This window comes from Impatiens glandulifera, chromosome 1, assembly GCF_907164915.1.
Source record: "Impatiens glandulifera chromosome 1, dImpGla2.1, whole genome shotgun sequence".
NCBI lineage: Eukaryota > Viridiplantae > Streptophyta > Magnoliopsida > Ericales > Balsaminaceae > Impatiens > Impatiens glandulifera.
Window position 1 is genome coordinate 56,422,485 of NC_061862.1, and position 22,423 is coordinate 56,444,907.

The following is a 22,423-nucleotide window of genomic DNA, read 5'->3' on the forward strand; positions in this document are numbered from 1 at the left end:
TAGCTAAGAAGGACTATATGGAGCTTTTGAGTTTTGAATATAGCTAAAAAGGTATGATTGAATTTGTCGAATAAGTTAAGGATGGTTGAATAAATGTGAAAAATTAATTTATGATTTAAATTAATTTATAATTTAAATTAATTTAATTAACTACAAGTATTAGTAATATCCTAGTGTGAGTGAGAGATGTAAGGGATAATGTGCATTTGTGGCATATTTATATATTGCAAATTTAATTCGAAGTTATGTAAATTTAAAAAATAATATAATAAAATCTAATTAAACTTATTAATTTATTAAATTAATTTATAATTATTAATATCATTAATTGCAAATACTGTTTTTTTTTTTTTTACAAACAAATTAATAATTATTATTTTATAATTTCTAGCATATAAAAAACAAACAAATTGTGTCATACACAATTACCTGAACAACCATATTGTGTCTGAGCAACTTTGTGGTGCCCCACTACACAATCTATTTAGCCAAATATTTTAATTTTATTAAATTTAAATTTTAAATATAAAAAATTATTTTTAAACTAATTAAAAAAATAAATTATTTATTTATTTTTTATAAAGAAATGTTTCATCTTTCAAACCTTCTTATTATGAATCAACAAATGCTCACTACCAATATATATATATATAATAATAATAATAATAATAATAATAATAATAATAATAATAAATAAAATAAAATAAAATAATTTTAAAAGATTTATGCTAACTCTTGAAAGCATCGCCAAGAGTAGAGCGCAAATTTTAATCATGCTTATTTAAACGTCGAAACTATTAATTATATGGCCGAAAGATTGATAAATTCTACAATGTTTAATATGCGTTGATAATATTAATTCAAAGGTCTCTATTTTATTTTAAAATTCTTATTTAACACTTTTTTGTATTTTTACATTTTTTAAATTTTATTTTAATTTTTTTTATAACTTAAATAATTAAATAAAAACACTATCATTTCAAATATAATAAAAATAATAGTTCTATTTGTTTAAATAAAATACATTAATAAATCTCAAGTAATTACTCCTATTAGATGAAATTATTTTTCTCATATAAAAATTTGTTAAAATTTTATTACTCTATCATACGTACATTATCGTTGACAATTTGAATATGCTATTCATTTTCTACAGCATCACTTGTGAATGTATCACAATTCCATTATATTGCATTTTTCTATTAATGCATCCACAATTGGACTACAAAATTTCTATTAATGTATCCACAATTTCCTCTTAAACTATTTTTAATCGGCTAAATCAATTTCAAAGAATATTCAATTCTCTTACCTAACATGTTTTAACAAGAAAGAAACCAAATACAACACTACAATATTTAATAGTATTTAAAAGTTATATTTGTAATAAGCATGTAGAGAATAATTCATTAACTTTTACATGTACTTTTACTAGTCAAAACTACACATCTTCCTTATTGTCACATCCATCATAGGAAGACAATAAACATTTACCTTAGGTTCAGGGACGGAAAAACCAAGGGGTTGAGGTGTACTCTCGCCTCTAGCTCATTCAATTTTATTATATACATATAATTTAGAGGAAGTGCATATTGTTGGGATGCAATTTGAGGTTTTTAAGTCTTCTTTGAGAGAGAAAAAAAATGAGGTTAGATATATTTATTTTATTTTTGTTTGATTTGAATGATTATTTATATTTTAATTATATTTTAGAATTTATCTAATATAATTTTTAGTATTTTAATAATTTATGGATATTTTTTATCTTTTAAATTTATTTATTTTCTTTATATTTAAATCATATTTTATTATAATAATAATTTTATTAAATAATGAATATTAAAATAGTCTATTCTAATCTTTCAAAAATAATAATATTAATATTATTTACATAATATCTAGTCTACTATGACCTTTTTCTAAATTATATCTTACAATTTTGTAAGTTACATATTATTTATATTTTAATTTTTTTTGTCCCAAATATTATTTTATATTTTTTTATTAATTATTGTTGTAAAGTTTATTTTTATTATTTACATGTTACAAATTGAATTTGAAATATTTTATTATATTTAATTATATAGAAACTTAATTAAAATTTTGGTTTATTAAATTTATTTCGGTTTTATAATATATATTTTTTAATATTACCTTATATATAAGAATAGAGTGGATCTATAATAAAAAATAATATTTTGTTAGAGTAGAAAAGGGACAAATTCCTTCATTTTTTGTTTCATTTTTATTCATTATTTTCTTTTATAAATCTAAAAAAAAGACTAAACTCATATTCATACTTCGTTAAATCTATAATATTCTCATTATATTATTCAATCTTATCCAAAAAAAAAAGCTCACCATAACGATAATTCATGGGTCCGTCCCTCCGTATGTTTCTCAATTGTTCCTTCGACTAGACAAAAAAACAAGATAATGCTAAAGAATATATAAAATTATGATTATAAGTACTGAAATAAAATTTTAAAGATTGAGTTGATATAAGTAACAATCCATTTTAAGTTAAAAAATATACCATTCATCGTCTTCATTCAACGAATCTTGAACTTGCACTATTCGAAAACTTGTCTAGATCATGATCATATACATAATTAGAGGAAATAGTAGTTCGACAACAATAAGAAATCTACAAGCAAAGTACTGGTGAGAAAATAGTAAGCAATCTACAAACAAATTGCTTACTAAAAACTTGTGCTTAAAAAACAATTCAGGATAAGAGATAAACACTAGCATGATTTTGTAACTGGAAAGAGATTTATTGAGAACTATGGAAGGGGATATTATTTCAACTAGATAGAATGCTTAGTTTATTTCCAAGGTTGTTGGATGACAATATACAGAGATAATATAATTGTTCAAGTATTCCAGTTTCTTTTAAAAAATGAAACAATGGTTTTAACTGTAACAAGAACCTTTTTCAAGTCAGATGAATATACAACAGAAAATCTTATTCTACCTTTAATAACACAAGTTCTAATAAAATGAAATCTCAGTATTAACAATAATCTTGTTAAACTATTTACTATCTACGTGTATGTAGATATAAGTAAAAATAGAAATTAATGTATGAATCCGAAATAAAGAGTTAAAGTTTGTTACTTGTATGTGACAGATATTGGATTCTATCAAAAAATTTGTATAAAGTTTTTCACTTTTCATGTTATTTATTCAATAAATAAGATAACTATTATTATAAATATTTAAATGAATAAAGCAAATCAATCATTTTGCATTAACACACTCAAAAGTTCGTCAAGGTTGGCTTAATTATCCTAATCAAAATTTGTCCATCCATTTAGCACACAAGAAATTTGATCAGTCCAACCAAAAAGCTCTAATAATATTCCTTGTTGGGAAAAAACAACTAATAAAAATTATAAATTAATTATTTTTTCTCTCTTGTATGCCACAATAAGATAATCAAGAGAGAACTAAACCAAATAGTAAATAATGAAATCAAACACACAAAGACACATCAATTTTAACGTAAAAAAATCAACAATGATAAAATCACGGGACTCGTAGGCCTCTTAAAAACACATTCACTATATTATAGTGAGTTACACAAAATCTTCTTTCACGCTCTAGAGGTTCACTAATACAAAGTTTTTACCATTAATGGTGAATTACAAGAACAATAACAATAACAAATATCAGCGAATTGGAATACTCAAACGAATATCTAAGAGAAGTCAAAATAAAGATCTAGACTAGTCGGATTGTAGAAAACACCGCGAAATTTATCACATGTGATTCGTGTCAAAACTGATATTGTTTGATTGTTTGATCGTCGCAACGAAACTCTGAATATCTAACTCTACTTTTATTTAGTTTCTCCCTATTTTTTTTGTTTTATCAGTATATTTATAATTGTCTTCTTTTCTAAGCAAATAATTGTTTAAAAAACTTTTATATTACAATGGACTCGTAGGCCTCTTAAAAACACACTCACTATATTATAGTTACACAAAATCTTCTTTCACGCTCTAGAGGTTCACTAATACAAAAATTTTACCATTAATGGTGAATTACAAGAACAATAACAATAACAAATATCACCGAATTGGAATACTCAAACGAATATCGAAGAGAAGTCAAAATAAAGATCTAGACTAGTCGGATTGTAGAAAACGCCGCGAAATTTATCACATGTGATTCGTGTCAAAATTGATATTGTTTGATCGTCGCACCGAAACTCTAAATATCTAACTCTACTTTTATTTAGTTTCTCATTTTTTTTGTTCTATCAGTATATTTATAATTGCCTTCTTTTCTAAGCAAATAATTGTTTTAAAAACTTTTATTTTACAATGGGCTCCCAATACTATCAAATTAGCTAAACCCAACATGATACAATAGGATATATGATTCATTTATCATATAAAATTCTGGAGTCACTTTTAAGGATGACAATGGGTACCCTATTTGCTGGATAGTAATATACTTATTCCCGACCCTAAATCTTGACCTCGAACTCGATGTGTATTTATATTTATATTTTCATCCCTGATTTGTCGAGTACCCAATCCCTGATGAGTACCCCATTATCGATTAAAGTGTGAAATTATATTTATTTATATTAAAATATTATATTTTAATTCACACGTTTAACTAAAATAATATAAAATTATTATAAATTAAATTTAATATCTTAACTAATATGTTATTACAAAATATAATTGACCAAAAAATATTAATAAATATTTTATCCTTAAATAATAGACACAGTTAATCATTCATACTACATAATATAAATTCATCCATACTACAAAAATATTAAAAAAAATCTTTAAACGGATAGAACATAATAGGCCTGTAAGCGGTTCGGTCGGTTTATAGATCAAAATGTACAACCAAACCGATCGAACCGAAAATGGAGTTCCGCAATCAAAGAACCGATGGCCAATGCACCAAACCGGATGGGTTCGGCTCACGCAATTTTGGACCGCCGGTTTTTCGATTTGACCGGTTAGGTTTGTATGTGGTTCAGTTAGCTCCAATTTGGTTCGGTTCTTAGCGATTCGATCGGATTGCTTACCTGACTAGAATATAATAACTTTGTTGCTGCTAAAAAGAAAGAAGAGACTATAAAATAGAGATACAAGATTAAGTTAATAAATAAGTATAAGATTATAAAAGTTTAAGAAGAAGTATAACTTTATTAAATAATAAATAACAATAAAACTAATAATATCAAAATTTTAAAAACACAAATGAAATTATTACTTACTTACATAGAGGTTAAAAAATATAATATTTTTTTTTTATTAGAGAATTGGAATTAAAACAAAAACTATAGAGAATGTTAAATATAGAAGTTGAAGTAATGTAGGAAAAATATATAAAATGAAGATTGAACATTAAGAGTCATGACTCATGAGAGAAACACTTATTACAACTCATGTTAGACTGATTTTTGTTTTTGGGTAAGGAAAAAATAAATAATATATTTATTACAACGATGGTTAAGACGTGGAATTTGAAAAGTCATTTAAATTTTAATAATATATATATTAATAAATTCGACTATTGGATTTAGATTTCTAACCCTTTCCATCCCCATCCCCGATTTAAGATACTCGAACTTGACCACCGGATACCCACGGGTATCGCTCCCCATCCCCGATTTAAGATACCCGAACCCGACCATCGGATACCCACGGGTATCGGTATCAATTGTCATCCCTAGCCACTTCCACTTCCATTTCGTAGGGATTAATAACAATAATTTAAGCCTTAACATAGGTAATTAGGAAGATAATTTTTTCCATTTTCATTCATATGGATAGGGGAACAAGAATGAATCTCACCCTAACTATCCTTGGCAACCTTTATATGAAAATGAAAAATATTAAGAGCTTGTAACATCTAATATTAGCCCATTTTGCTTAAAGGAGAGGGAGACAATTGAGAATATTATTTGGAGATGTCAATATGTATTTGATATTATTTGGAAATATCCCAATTCCCTCATAAACAAATGAATGAAATTTTACCATCACCCTCTATAACTATCCCAAAGAAGAAGTAACAATGCGACTACAGAAACTAAGGCCCATCATTCGCGTCTGGTAGACCTCCTGCGATGTCCATCTTTCTTCTCATCGCCACTTCCTCCGTCGTTGGAAGTCTTGTTTGTGGCCGTAGTCTCAACTGCCACTTTGGCCTGGAAATAGGAACCATCAAAATACAACCAAAAAGTCTATTCTAAGGATATCTATATGTCTCTGACTGAGTTTAATTAATTTTTACACATTTATGTATCTAGATGATAAAAAGTGTTTTGATCACAAATAATTGATTAAAAGTTCACCTTATTCTGTCCACCAAAAAGTAGTTTCAGCACAAGTGTGAAGATGACAACTACTATGGAGGCTATAATGCTGATTGTAAGATTTGGTTGCTTTTCTCCCTTTTCAAATAAATCCTGTAAAGAGATTATAAATAATAAAACTATGAGAATATAGAACATACAGACAGACAAACATATGTATGTATGTATGTATGGATAGAAGTTTATGAAAACTCGCCAGAATCTTTTGCTTGTGTTCAGCCAAGAAAGGAAGGTCGGCAATCTTGTAGAGGATATCAAACACCTTTTTCTGCAATAATAATAAATTACAACATATTTCATTATTATTTTCTCCATAAAATATTTTCATGATTCTGTAAGTTAATATGCATGTTCTTCATCTGGGTATGATTTATACCATATGCTGGATCATGACCCACAAGAAAACTTTTTATACCTAATGAAGTGAAAAATACACTATTATATAGATCATAATTATGGAAATTATCTTTATACCAAATAAAGACAAAAATCATAATATGATCTAGATCATGATGCAGAAAAATCTTATACCAAACCAAAAAACGAAATCATTTACAATTTAACTTTGGCTATTTTCCAATGAGATCGTATTGTGATAAGGCAGTTTCTAAATAATTGAGCTCAATTAACTGCTGAAATTTTGAAAAATATAGAGTGGATGTATGTCAAGTAAAATACAAGAAAAATCTGGTCTGTTTTACTTCATAAATTAAGTTATGGGCATGTATTAGTTCTTTATTATACTACCACTCAACAAAATGAAATGTTGTTTTTGTTGCGTTATTGAACAATTGATGCAAGGTAAGTAAGCTACCTGGAAATCCTTAAGCCAGCCTGATCCAGCCGCTGCTTCCTCAGCCTTTTGTTTCTCCTTCTCGATTTCAAATTTTGGTTTCCAAGCAGTTACTCTGTATGACTCTGCCTCTTTTTCATCACTAGCTATCAAAATGTTGTCGAACAATAACCCATTTTGCATGGTCCAAATCTCAATACCAATAGCCGCAATAGGATCAAAATCAGGTCTATCGAGTTCAAAATACTTAGGATTAGGGATTTCCTTGGCCTTCCATATACCCTTATAATTAGGATTGTCAATAAGTGGTGCATGCCATTTTCCTTTGTAAGCTGGATTCCTCTTCATTGGTCTCTTCCACTCTCCACAACCAGGGGTTGGCCCACACTTGGGATTTTGCATCTTTGTTGGTTCAAACTCACCATCTTCCTCATCATCCCAATCTTCAGGCTTTGATGCTTCAGGATCATCAATCTCATCTGGTTCATCGTCTAGCCAACCCTCCGGCTTAACTGCATCCATATCTTCAATCTCCATTGGGGCATCCTCATCCCATTCATCAGGTTTTTTCGCATCAGGGCTGGGAATTTTTGCTCTCTCATCCCAATCATCCGGCTTCTTTTCATTTGGGTCAGGAATCGTCTTAGAAAGAATAAGAGATGGTTCAAATTCTTCACTGGAGAAGAAGTTGGCCTTCTTCTTTTCTTGTCCATCAATAAGGATCCTCAAGTCATTGTTAGGGGTTAAAATGGCAGTATAAACATGTGTTAGTTTGTCAGATGGCACTGGGGGTGGGGACATGAGATGATGCTCTGTGTATTCACCTGTCTTGGGATTTCTGTGCTTCAGAATGAAATGAACTTTGTTTGTTGCACCACATTTATCTGGGCCAAACATGATAGAATAAGGAGAGTCGTTGTTGAATTCACTGGGGACCCAGTCAGATTTTTGAGGACGGAGATACTTCAAATATGAGCCACCACACTCAAGTCCATTTTGAAAGCGGGTTTCAAATTGGAGAACAATTGTCCCATCTTTTAGATTCACTGGTTGATCAAGCTCCTTCACAATTGCGTATTTCATTGCTTTCTCACTTACAAGTAGTCCATAATCCTCATGTCCTTCACTCTTTGAATGTTTCCAAATGCCTATAGGTAAAGGAAAATGGTTTAAATGAATTTGGATACAATTGATTGTAAACCATTCCAACACAACAATCGCATAAAACACGGAACTGTTGTTGCCAAAACTGCAATTGTTTCGTGACAGACTTGTAATCCTTCATTCTTAGAAAGACATGCATGCAGCATTTCAGTCTATAAAAACAATCATGCTTTATAATAATAAGCAGGAGCAGGAACAAGAACAAGAACAAAATAACCTATTTCATATATGCAATTCTACCATATTTATTACTCAATTTGACTGTAACAAAAATAGTAATAATCCAGACAACAACTGATTGATCAAACTTGCATGAAACATAGAAAATCGAGAAGAATGTAAGGAGGAAAGTAAAATACCTTTATAATTCTGTTTCTCCGACACGATCCAACGCCCATCGAAGGATTGATCAAATGAATCGTAAAAGATCTATAATATTACATGGGTATTTAATTAATTAGAAACTAAATCCAGGTCCTGAAGTGAGAGTTGTTAAGCTAGAGAAGAGAAATTATAGATTTAGAAGCAAATAAAACTCACCGGATCAGCGGTGGCGGGAAGCTGAGAAACAAAACATCCAATGCATAGGAACATCAAAGCAAATTGCAGAGAAATCATCCGATAATTACTAATTTCTCCCATTGAGCATGCGAATTCAGAGTCCGAAGATCTCGGATCCAATTTGCGAACAAAAATTGAAATCTCCAACTCTAGAACACTCCCTTTCTTCTCAGTGATTGTTTATCCATGCATAAATAATTTTCCATGAATGATTACCTACATATTAATATATTAATCAAATGATTATATGATTAAACTTTAATATTAAGCTAAAATAATGCTGTCAAATTTAAACATTATAACAAAATATATAGTTAACTTTCAAAAAATAATAACAAAATTATAATATAAAAAAAGAGAAATGATAGAGAGCACGACTGAGAGACAGAGATTGAGAGAGCGATGGTATACGTGGCAGACAGAGTTGGAATTAATAAATAAATAAAAGCAGAATATTATCTACTCTTATTAATTAATTTATCCTCCTCTTATTAAATAATTCCTCTCTCTATCTTTACAAATTAATTTATCTCATTTATCCATATTCTCACAATTATTATTTTACTCATTTATTTTATATTTATTATCTCTCATTTAACACGATTAAAATAACTCAATAATTTACAACAAACTCTCAAATTAAATATTTTAATAATATGTTTAAATAAATTTTAAACCTTAAACTCTAAACTCTAAACCTTAAACTCTAAACTCTAAATCATAAACTCTAAACTCTAAACTCTAAATACTAAATTCTAAACCTAAACCCTAATTAATATATGATTAGTTGAATTATGAATTTATCTCTTTTATTTTTATTTTATTTTTATGATTTTTTAATTCATTTATTTATCAAATATTTTTTTATTTATTTTTTATGTCCTCTTTTTTCTTTTTTTTATTATTTTACAGGATAGAAATTATTTAATAAGAAGAGAGAGAAAATAATTAATAATAGGAAAGAGAAAATAATTAATAATAGGAGAGAGAATATTTTATCTGTCTACCCACGTCGCTGTCTCAAGTCGTGTTATTTATCATTTTTCATAAAAAGACCGTCCAAATAAAACTAATTAGGTTTTTCAAGAAATAATGTAAAACATTGAAAGCGCTACTTAAGACAATGAATGAGAGAGCGATGCCTACGTGGATTGACAGGTAGAATATTTCCTCTCCTATTATTAATTATTTTCTCTCTCCTATTATTAATTATTTTCTCTCTCTTCTTATTAAATAATTTCTATCCTATAAAATAAGAAAAATAAGAAAAAAGAGACCATAAAAAATAAATAAAAAATATTTGATAAATAAATGAATTGAAAAGTCATAAAAATAAAATAAAAATAAAAGAGATAAATTCATAATTCAACTAATAAGTGATATTAATTAGGGTTTAAGGTTTAGGGTTTAGGGTTTAGTATTTAGAATTTAAGGATTAGAGTTTAGGTTTAGAGTTTAGGGTTTAGGATTTAGCGTTTAGGTTTAGGGTTTAAGATTTAGAGTTTAGAATTTATTTAAACATATTATTAAAATATTTAATGTGAGAGTTTGTTGTAAATTATTGAGTTATTTTAATCGTTAAGATAATAAATATCAAATAAATGAGTAAAATAATAATCGTGAGAATATGGATAAATGAGATAATTTAATTTGTAGAGATAGAAAGAAAAATTATTTAAAAAAAAGATAGAGAAATTAATTAATAAGAGGAGAGAATATTTATTTTTCTTTTAATTATTATTATATTTTTATTTATTTATTAATTCCAGTGTTGGCGTACATAACGGTTTCCCAAAGTAACCTTGTTTGGCATTCACTTTTCCAAACTAACCTAGTTTGTTCATTCGTTCCCAAACTAACCTAGTTTACTATTCAAACTCAATTTTATTTATTTATTTATTTTTTTTACATTTAAAATTTATTATATATAAAGTTTATATTTTGATATATATTTTAAATTATTATTTATATAAATTAAATTATTTATATTTTAATATATATTTTAAATTATTATTTTTATAAATTAGATTATTTATATTTTAATATATAATTTAAATATAATTATTTTTATAAATTTGATTATTTGTATTTTAATATATATATATATATATATATATATATATATTTACATTTCAATTATTATTTATATAGTGTAATAAATATTTAATAATTCTAGTAAATAATTGTTGGTTACTAATAAATTTAAAATATTTTAACCATAACAATATAATAATTAAATATTTGCGTTTTTAAATTTATCAATTATTTATTAAATATAATAAAAAGATTACCATATTTCTAGAGTTAAAATATTAATTAAAAATGTTATTATATTTAATAAATAATTGATAAATTTAAAAACGTTTTTATGAATATATAATTATTATATTATTATAGTTAAAATATTTTAAATTTATTAGTATTTATCAATTATTTATTAGAAAGTTAAAGAGAATATTTATTATATATATAAATAATAATTAAAATGTAAATAATTAAAATGTAAATATATATATATATATAATAAAATATAAATAATCAAATTTATAAAAAATAATCAAATTTAAATTATATATCAAAATATAAATAATTAAATTTTAAAAAATAATAATTTAAAATTTATATCAAAATATAAATAATTTAATTTATAAAAATAATAATTTAAATTATATATCAAAATATAAATAATTTAGTTTTATATATAATGAATTTTAAATGTAAAAAAATAAATTAAAAAAAAATTGAATTTGAATAGTAAACTAGGTTAGTTTGGGAATGAATGAACAAACTATGTTAGTTTGGGAAAGTGAACATCAAACAAGGTTACTTTGGGAAACTATCACACGTACATCATCGCGCTCTCAGTTGCTGTCTCATAGTCGCACTCTCTATCATTCCTCTTAATAATAGGAGAGAATATTTTACCTGTTTACCACTTAGGCATCACTCTCCCAGCTGTCTCAAGTCGTGTTCTTTATCATTTTTCATAAAAAAAATATGTCAATAGACCGTCCAAATAAAACTAATTAGGTTTTTCAAGAAATAATGTAAAACATTAATGCTCATATTGTCATATATTATTACCTACAATTGAATTCATACAATAAAATACTAATAATATCTTTTAATAAAATAACAAAAATAATTAAACATAAACTATGTCGCTATGATTGTCATTCGAGTAATTGACATATACATTTAAAAAACATAAAATTCATCCGTACAATTACAAATTCAATTTAAATATTTTCTCACATCCAAACCACATGTTGTTAAACTCTAACATATATAATTATTACTCCATCATAATTAAATCATTAGATTTTATTATGAAATCTGGACTATAAAAACTTTAATCAATAAATCATTTAAGAATTTTGATTTATAACTTGTTCATTTGACTCGCTTTTATATAGTGAGTGATATATGAATATGGCACGGGAGTTTGCCTTTAGTAATATCATAATCTAACATTAAAATTGCCTTATTAATCTTCTCCTTGCTGATATTTTATGCAATGCAAAAACTAATGCAAGTAATTAATGAGTATGGAAATTTGGAATTCATTTTATCAAACTGGACATCAAATTGATCTTAATAATCCTCTATGTTCTTTTAAAAAGAATACACATCCGCTACAATGGGAACCGTTAAATGTAAATCTTTGAAATCGCTCATGGTTCGTTGATAGGATTGCGAAAAAAACGATCTAAACCCATAATAGCTCAGTATTGGTAGAGTTCGTTAACTTATGTTTTTAAAAACAAAGAGATGTATGAAATTTTTTGACATAAGAAAACTTTGACCAAGATATATAGGGACAATAGTTCGTAAGTTTGTTTCTATATTTTTCCTTGGAGCTAATGGGTTATCATTTAAATTAAAAATGACATTGTATATTTTATGGTTAAAAGTAAAAGGATGAGTCTAAAGCATTTGGGAAAGGTTGAACATTTCACTTGTTTCTTTTGAACAATAGTAGGCTCTGCACTTCCAAAGCAAAGCTTCAAATTAGAAGTGCCCCGTAGGTATCTCAAAATCCATTTAACTGCCTCCCAATGTTTCTTTCCTGGATTAGACAAAAAATTGTTGATCGTGCCAACTGCATGCGTTATATCAGGTCTGGTTGAACTTTATCCCTAAATAATATTCTCACTTGACTGAACTAGAGGAGCAAATAAGAACGATCACGTAATAAAGAAATGATAGAAGACAGCAGATTTTAACGTGAAAAACTCCTTCACAATGAAGGATAAAAACCACGGGACATTTCTCCGGTCCAAAAATTCTCCACTAAATAAATAATGTTTACACAATCACAAATTGCCACCAATGGTTCTGAACAACATAAATATGATCTAACTCAAATCAACAAACATTGAGAATAATAAGAGTTAGAAAAAAACAAACTAGGATTTGGTCCTGTCGGCAAACAACCAATTTCTGACCTAAAACACAACCACTGCTGATCTCCCAAAATTGCTCTCTGTCCAACTTGAAACACTCAACTTGCTGATATATATCTAACAATGAGTAACTGCTGAAAACTGCCCACTACTTGATATGTGAATCATGTGTACTGCCCACTACTTGACATGTGAAGAAATGTGTAAAAATAACCTTAGTGGCTATTTAGATTGTGGGCCAAAATATTTGGGTTTTACCACATAAGAAGGGACCTAACTGCCCAACAATTCTCCCCCTCCCAACTATGTGGAGGATGTTGCCACTCCGGCAACCAAGCGACAAGCTTCCATTTAGGTAGTGCCTTAGTACACACATCAGCACCATTATCATCAGTATGAATTTTGTCAAGTACAAATCTCTTGGAGTCCAAGGTTTCACGAATCCAATGATATCTCATTTCAATATGTTTTGATCGACCATGAAATGTAGGGTTCTTGCTGAGATGAATAGCACTTTGGCTGTCACAAAATAATACATACTTCTTTTGATCAAGATCAAGCTCTGCACTAAACTTTTTCATCCAAAGCAACTCTTTACCAGCTTCTGTGATAGCAATGAACTCGGCCTCAGTAGTGGATAATGCAACACACTTCTGCAATCTTGAATGTCATGCCATAGCTCCCCCTGCAAAAGTGAACAAATATCCAGAAGTAGACTTCTTGGAATCCACATCTCCAGCCCAATCAGAGTCAGTATAGCCAACAATAGTAGGCTCTGCACTTCCAAAGCAAAGCTTCAAATTAGAAGTGCCCCGTAGGTATCTCAAAATCCATTTAACTGCCTCCCAATGTTTCTTTCCTGGATTAGACAAAAAATTGTTGACCGTGCCAACTGCATGCGCTATATCAGGCCTGGTCCAAACCATTGCGTACATTAAACTCCCAACAGCAGATGCGTACGGGACTTTTTGCATGTATTCTTTTTCTTGCTCACTCGAAGATGATTGATCAGCACTCAATTTAAATGATGTAGCAAGAGGTGTACTTACAGCTTTTGACTTTTCTAAATTAAATCGCTGAAGTACCTTCTCAATATATCTTTCTTGAGAAATCCATAGCTTTTTGCACATTCTGTCTCGAACAATACTCATCCCAAGAATATGCTTCGCGGGCCCTAAATCTTTCACTGAGAAGCAATTACTCAACTCTTCCTTCAAACTACCAATACGGGATGCATTTGAACCAGCAATGAGCATGTCATCTACATAAAGCAATAGAATGACAAAGTCATTATCTGAAAACTTCTGCACAAAAACACAATGATCAGAAGTAATTTTCTTGTAGTCTTGTTGAACCATGAACGACTCAAACTTCTTGTACCACTGTCTTGGTGCCTGTTTCAAACCATATAAGCTCTTTTTCAACTTGCACACATAATTTTCTTTGTTTTGTACAACAAACTCTTCAGGTTGCTCCATGTATAGTTCTTCCTCCAAATCACCATGAAGGAAAGTTGTCTTCACATCCATCTGTTTCATCTCTAAGTCAAGACTAGCCACCAAGCCCATAACAACCCGAATTGAAGACATCTTGACTACTGGTGAGAATATCTCTTCAAAGTCAACACCTTTCTTCTGACCAAAACCTTTAACGACTAATCTGGCTTTAAATATTCTCTCAGGTTTTATTTTGAATAACCATCGATTTTTCAAAGCCTTTCTTCCTTTAGGAAGCTTAACCAACTCATAAGTATCATTGACAAGTAGGGATTGCATTTCATCATTCATAGCTGCAATCCATTCTGCTTTCTGCTTACTCTCAATAGCTTCTCTATAACATTCAGGTTCATCATCATTTGTCAAAAGTGCATACTCATTAGTTGAATAGTGGTTAGAAGGCATTCGGTCTCTAGTGGATCGTCTAACTACATCTTCTGGTACATGAACTTGGTCATCTGTTTCTTCACCTTCATGATCATCATTCTGAACTTCATCCTGTACCATATCTGAATGTTCAGGATCAACTGTAGTAGGCTCAATTACCGGATCCAAATCAATTAAGTCACCACTAACTCGCGCATCTAACTTCTCTGTCTTGTTAAAGTGTTCACGGGTCGACACAAACACAACACGAGTATAAACACGACACAAACACGAGTATACACATGAAACGACATAAACACAATTAGTCACATAATCTAAGCTATTCAACTTTAAATTAACAATTTCTCTAAATTTATTTACATTCTCATTCAATTAATAAATTATTTAATTTTATAAAATTTAATATATATAATTAAAACTAAATATGATAAATTAAAATATTAAAATAAAATATTAACTTAAATAATATAAATTAAAATAAAATATTAATATAAAAAATATTATATGAAAAAAATGTGAGTTTTCAAATAATTCTCTCAGATATTACTTTTATTAATTAATTTATTATTTATTTTTAAAATTTTAAATTATTTTATAATTTCAATTATTATTAATACATTAAATCATAAATATATTATAATAATTTAATTTTGATAATATAATAATATATATTTATAATTTATACTCACATTTCCATTAAATTATAATATACTAATATATATTTATAAATATGTCAACTACAAATTCATTAAATTTTTACCCACATTTCCTATTTCCTTTCCAAAATTACTCACACATTTTCAATTTTTTTTTCCAAATTATCCACCTTTACATTAACAATCTCAAACTAAATATATTTACATTCTCATTCAATTAATAAATTATTAACTAATTTTATTTATATAATTATTTGTAATTTTTTAAATATATTTTAAATAATTGACATTCAATTTTTTTAATGAAACTATATGTTAAAATTTATATCTACACAATTACCTATTTAACATATTAATTAGTTTTTTAAATAACATATTTAACACATTTAACTTATTAAATTAATTTAAATTTTTTAAATTAAAATAAATTAATTATTTAATAATCATATTTTATCATTTTTACTAACAATATAATTTAATATATATATATAAATAATTAATACGAGTGTGTCTACACGACATGACACACATGAAACGAGCATCGACATAATACGATTGGGTCGAAACTCTAGTCGGAATAACATGAAATACGAATTTAAACACGAATTCGCACGACACGAATAAACTCGTTGATACGAATTAACACGACACGAAAGATCTCATGGATCATAATATTTTGAGTAGATAAAGACTCGATACGACATACATAAGATTAAGACACGACACAACACGATCCAACACGATAGATTTAGATTCATTTATATATATATATTGTATGTATTCGCGTTGTCTTTCAATTTCAACTTTTTCTTTATTTTTATAATCTTTTCTCTAATGCAATTCTCTCCTTCTCTGTCTTAGCTATTCGACAGTTGGGGACTCCAAGGAATCAAATCTTCCTTTATAAACCTAGTCATTCCTACAATCTTCTTCGGTCTTCGGTCGATGGATTCTATGATGTTTTGATGACAAGTTTTTAGGTTTCAAATTCCAATTTACCCATCAATTTTCCAGTGCATATGTACATGCATGTGTTTTACTATATAAACCAATAAACATGTCAAAAACGTGTTAAGCGTGCTAAAATGTGTCAAACGTGCCAAACACGTGTTAAACGTGCCAAAATATGTTAAACGTGTTAAAACATGTTTAATGTGCCAAAAATATGTTAAACGTGTCAAAATGTGTTAAAACTTGTCAAAATATGTTAAATGTGTCAAAAACGTGTTAAATGTGCCAAAACGTGTTAAAAAGTCAAAATCGTGAAAAATGTTAAACATGTTAAAACGTGAAAAACATGTTAAAATGTGTTAAATGTGTTAAACGTGCCAAAAACGTGTTAAACTTGTTAAACGTGTTAAACGTGCCATAAACGTATTAAATATGTCAAAAACGTGTCAAATGTGACAAACAAGTGTTAAAATTGTCAAAATGTGTTAAACGTGCCAAAAACATGTTAAACGTATTAAAATGTCAAAATGTGTTAAACGTGTAAAAAACGTAAAAAAAACATATTAAACATGCTAAAAATGTGAAAAACGTAACATGTCAAAATGTATTAAATGTGCTAAAAATATGTTACACGTTCCAAAAACGTGTTAAACTTGTCAAAACGAGTTAAACGTGTCAAAAATGTGTTAAACATGTCAAAAACGTGTTAAACATATCAAAAACGTGTTAAACATATCAAAAACGTGTTAAACGTGCCAAAAATGTGTAAAACGTGTGGAAAATGTGTTAAGCATGTCAAAACGTGTTAAACGTGCCAAAAACATGAAAAATATGTTACAAGTGTGAAAAATGTGTTAAACATGTCAAAAACGTGTTAAACGTGCTAAAAACGTGAAAACGTGTTAAGCTTGTCAAATCGTGTTAAACGTGTGAAAACATATTAAACATATTAAAATGTTAAAAACGTGTTAAACGTGTCAAAAACGTGAAAAAACGTATTAAACGTGTGAAAATATGTTATAAGTGTAAAACTGTGTCAAATGTGTTAAACATGTCAAAAACGTGTTAAACGTGTTAAAAACGTAAAAAACGTGAAAAACGTGTTAAACATATGAAAAACATGTTAAACGTGAAAAAAAATGTTCGACTGTAATGAATATCAACGTAGTAAAATTAAAGAGAATACATTGAAGTCGAAAGATATTAGTTTATATTGAATTAATAAGAAAGAATTCATTAAATTTATATAATTTAGATAACCTTAACCCAACTCAAATTAAATTCAACTCATATTCAACTCAACTTATACTTAATCCAACCCAAATTAATATTTTAAGTTTGAGTTAGGGTTAAAGTTTCGGTCAACCCAATATATGATCACCCCTACCCTCAATCCAGCACAAAGTATATTTAGATTCATTTATATATATTATTATTATTATGTATTCGTGTTGTCTTCCAATTTTGATTTTTTCTTTTTTTTATAATCTTTTCTCTCATGCAATTCTCTTCTTATATGTTTGCAGCAGTCGGGGATTCCAATGGATCAAATCTTCCTTTATAAAACCTGGTCATTCCAACTATCTCCATCAAGATGAAAATGGAGCGATTAATAATCTCATGCATGTCGAGATTTCAGAATCTACTTCTTCTAGATTTCATGAAGGAAATTATGATCCAAACATGATGTTGGATAACACTGCAATTATACAAACTTTAGAAGAGAATTAAAAAAAATCAATTTTTAGAATGTATTTTTTTAATTAAATTGAATAAATTATATATAATTTAAGAGAAATGATTAGGTGAGGGAATTTGGTGAGGGAATGACTTGGCATAATCTTATTCGCTGAAAAAATCAAATAATTTCTCTTTTTTCTCTCTTTACTCCCACTTTTACATTTTCCAACAAGGTGATGATTAGTCATTCCCTCACCAAATTCCCTCACCAAATTCCTTTTCTTTATAACTTCTCATAATTTAATTAAATAGAATAAGTTAGGGACTCTTAAATTAAAAAAAGAATAAATTATTTATTATTAAATCTAATTATTTATTTAAGAATTAATAAATTATGATGTTAATAGATAGGTAATTTAGTTATATAAATATTTAATATAATATATCAGTATAGCATGGGTGGGCCTCTTCCGGGCTAATTATATAGAAATTAATATATTATGAATTTATATAATTATATATTATATTAATAAATTAAAATATTTTAATATTCTAATTGATAATTTAATGATTAAATAGTTGGAAAAAAAATGAGAGAATTGTATACATTAAGTTAAGTTGACCTAGCTATACACTATTTTGCATCTTCATACGATAAAACTATTAATACTCCAAGAAATTCCTTATACCATGTACCTAAGAAATTCTATAACAATGATTTAAAAATAATTTTATGGTAATGTAAAAACTTAAAATTTTAAAAAATAACTAAAACCATGTACCTAAGAAATTCTATAACAATGATTTAAAAATAATTTTATGGTAATGTAAAAACTTAAAATTTTAAAAAATAACTAAAATTTAAATTTTGAAAATGAAAATTATATAACAAAATTATAAACAAAAATTTTAAAAATCAAATTATATTATGAAAAATAATAAGTAAAAGTTAATACTAAAATCAAATACAATTATTTTCTTAATACTCTCAAATATTAAAATCAATTACTTTCTTAACACTCTCAAATAGTAAAATTAATATAAATTTATATTTTAAAGATTTTATTATTTAAATATTTAAATTTGAAAATAATAACTTAATTTTAAATAAATGAATCATCTAAATCAAAATAGTTAAAATCTGAGTTCACCCTGTAAATATAAAATTACATCGCTCCAATCTATAATTTTTAAATAATTATTTTAAATAAATATTATAATTATAAATTCAAAATAATTAAAATAAAATTAAATAATTATTTAGAGTAATTATTATGTTCCAAATTAATTAAAATAAAGTCCAAAATAAATTAAATAAATTATTTTAATTATTGTATTAATTAATCCCTGACTAATTTTTTACAAATATCAAATAAATTAAATAATTATTTTAAGAAGAATGTTGTATTTATTTTCATCCTAAAATAATTATTTAAGTAGCTCTACAATAAAACAAATATACAAAATAAATTTTATTTCTATTAATTATTTTATTTTGTTTTATTTTTAATGTATTTTTTCATATTAAAATAAAAGAAAAAAGATGAACGAAGAAGCAAATTCAAACAAGTCCTTAAGGTTTAAAATGGATCGTGATCTGGTGTAACCGAATTGTTGAGGAAGGGTTTTAGCATGCCAGACAACCATTAGATGATCACTCAGACATCATTCAAAAGCCTAGCGAGCAACTTCCATGTCTCAGTAGAGCGACACACAAAAGGTTAAAACTTGGGCAAACGGATCACCCATCGTTGATGGAACGCAAACGCATTGTGAACCACACGTTTGAGTGTCCATGCCAAATAACAAAACAACGTTGTTTTGTCCTGTGTTGTCTTCTTTCTCGCAACAGCCGGATAAGTTTTTGATTGGCGAATACTTTGAAAAAAAAACAAATTATCGCACCCTAGTTTGGTGATCATTTTGCGTGTTAGCCTAGGTCAAATCATGACCTAAAAGGATATATAGAAATCGGCCGAGTAAGAAAAAATTATTAATAACTTGATCAACCAATCGACCTTGGATGGCTATTTCTCAAACCAAGCCGAAGAGAAAGAACCAAGTCTCAATATACGAATCAACCTCCATCAATGACCGATCATTAAAAATTTCAAGTTTTTAAGTTTTTTTCTTAACTTGTACAGAACTTCAAAGTTCACTTCTAGTTTATCTAAAAGCTTTGGCAAGAGTCTATGAGTGTTCGCCAATTTACCGTAAGTTTTCATTCATGATACAATTCATGTCATTAACAAAATTTGAATTTTTCACATTTCAGTTTTAGTATTCTTCAACATGGTCCAATTATTTGATTTCTTGTTTTGAAAATGATACAAAATTTATTTATAAACTCTTGGAAATAAAATTAAACGAATCAATCTAATCAGGAAAACCAAATTTTGAATTTAAAAATTTTATGTTCTTGAACTCTAACTTAAGAACCATACTTTAAAATATTCCTAACTCATTTCAAATGATGTTAAGAACATTTTTGGATTAATTCTAAATCATAGATATAGGCATGTTTGTTTAAAATTAAAATTTTTAAAATAAAGTGTGAAATTTCAATTCTTAAATTGGTCTAATATTTTATGATTATGATTAATCCTAACAAATATTATGAAACTTTTTGGAAGCTTGGTTTAACAATCAAAGACCCTGAATTGAGATATCTCATTTTTACTAAGAAATATCAATTTGAAATTCAGGCCTTGATTGATTGAATGATCTCATTAGTTCTAAATGATCATATGATCATTCCAATCTAACTGGTTTAGAAATTATAAAAAAATATTTTTTTTACCTGGTCTGGTTTTTGACCGATATAACTAGTCAGGCCTTGCTTCCAACCAAAACAATTCAGCCTGGCATAATTTTCAATCGAGAAAATCAGCTAGTTATCCCTCCCGGCCGAAAAAAGCTCGCGCGACCGAAGAATCACCTATGCATTGATTGGCTCCCGCAATAGTTGACCCTATATCAAATCACGTCTAAACTCGCGTGTCTAACCAAATTCACGACCTGAACAGCTGCCCAAAGGCTTGTTTGTTTTCAACTTTAGGTTTTAAATTTTTATTTTTTACATTCAAGGCCCTAAACTATTTTTAAAAAATCCAAAAATAAAAAACAATTTAAAAATGTATTTAGAATATTTTCATAAAAATATTTAAAAATGGGTCCGTTTCAATTATTTTTAATTTCCAAATCAAGAATCTTTAAAAAATTTCAAGCTTTTAAGTTTTTTCTTAAAATCTTGTACATAACTTCAAATCTCAGTTCTAGTTTATCTAAAAGTTTTGACAAGACTCTAGGAGTGTTCTCCAATTTACTATAAGTTTTTATTCATGATGCAATTCATATCAATTATCATTAACAAAATTTGAATTTTTCATATTTCAGTTTGAGTGTTCTTCAACGTGGTTTAATTTCTTAATTTGAAAATGATCCTAATATTATTTATAAACTATCTTAGAAATAAAATGAAATAAGCTCATCAGTAAAACCAAATTTTGAATTTAAAATTTTTGAAATCAAATTTTATATTTTATGCTCTAACTAAGGGAGTGTGACTTTAAAATATTACTAACTAATTTCAAATGATGTTAGAAACATTTTGGGATTAATTCTAAATTATATATAGGTATGTTTGTCTAAAAATAAAAATTTTAAAATAAAATATAAAATTTTAATTCTTGAATTAGTATACTAATATTGCAACTAATTATGATTTTATAGTTACGATTAATCCTAACAATTATTAATAATAAGCTTTTTTTTAAGTTTGGTTTAACCATCGAACACCCTAAAATGAGAAATCTCCTTTTTTATTAGGAAATGTCATTTTGAAATTCAGGCCTTGATTGATTGAATGATCGTCATTCAATTCTAAATGATCCTATGATCATTTCAATCTAATTGGTTTGGAGTTTGAAACAAAATTATAAAAAAAATATTTTTTCCTACTACCTAAAGTAGAA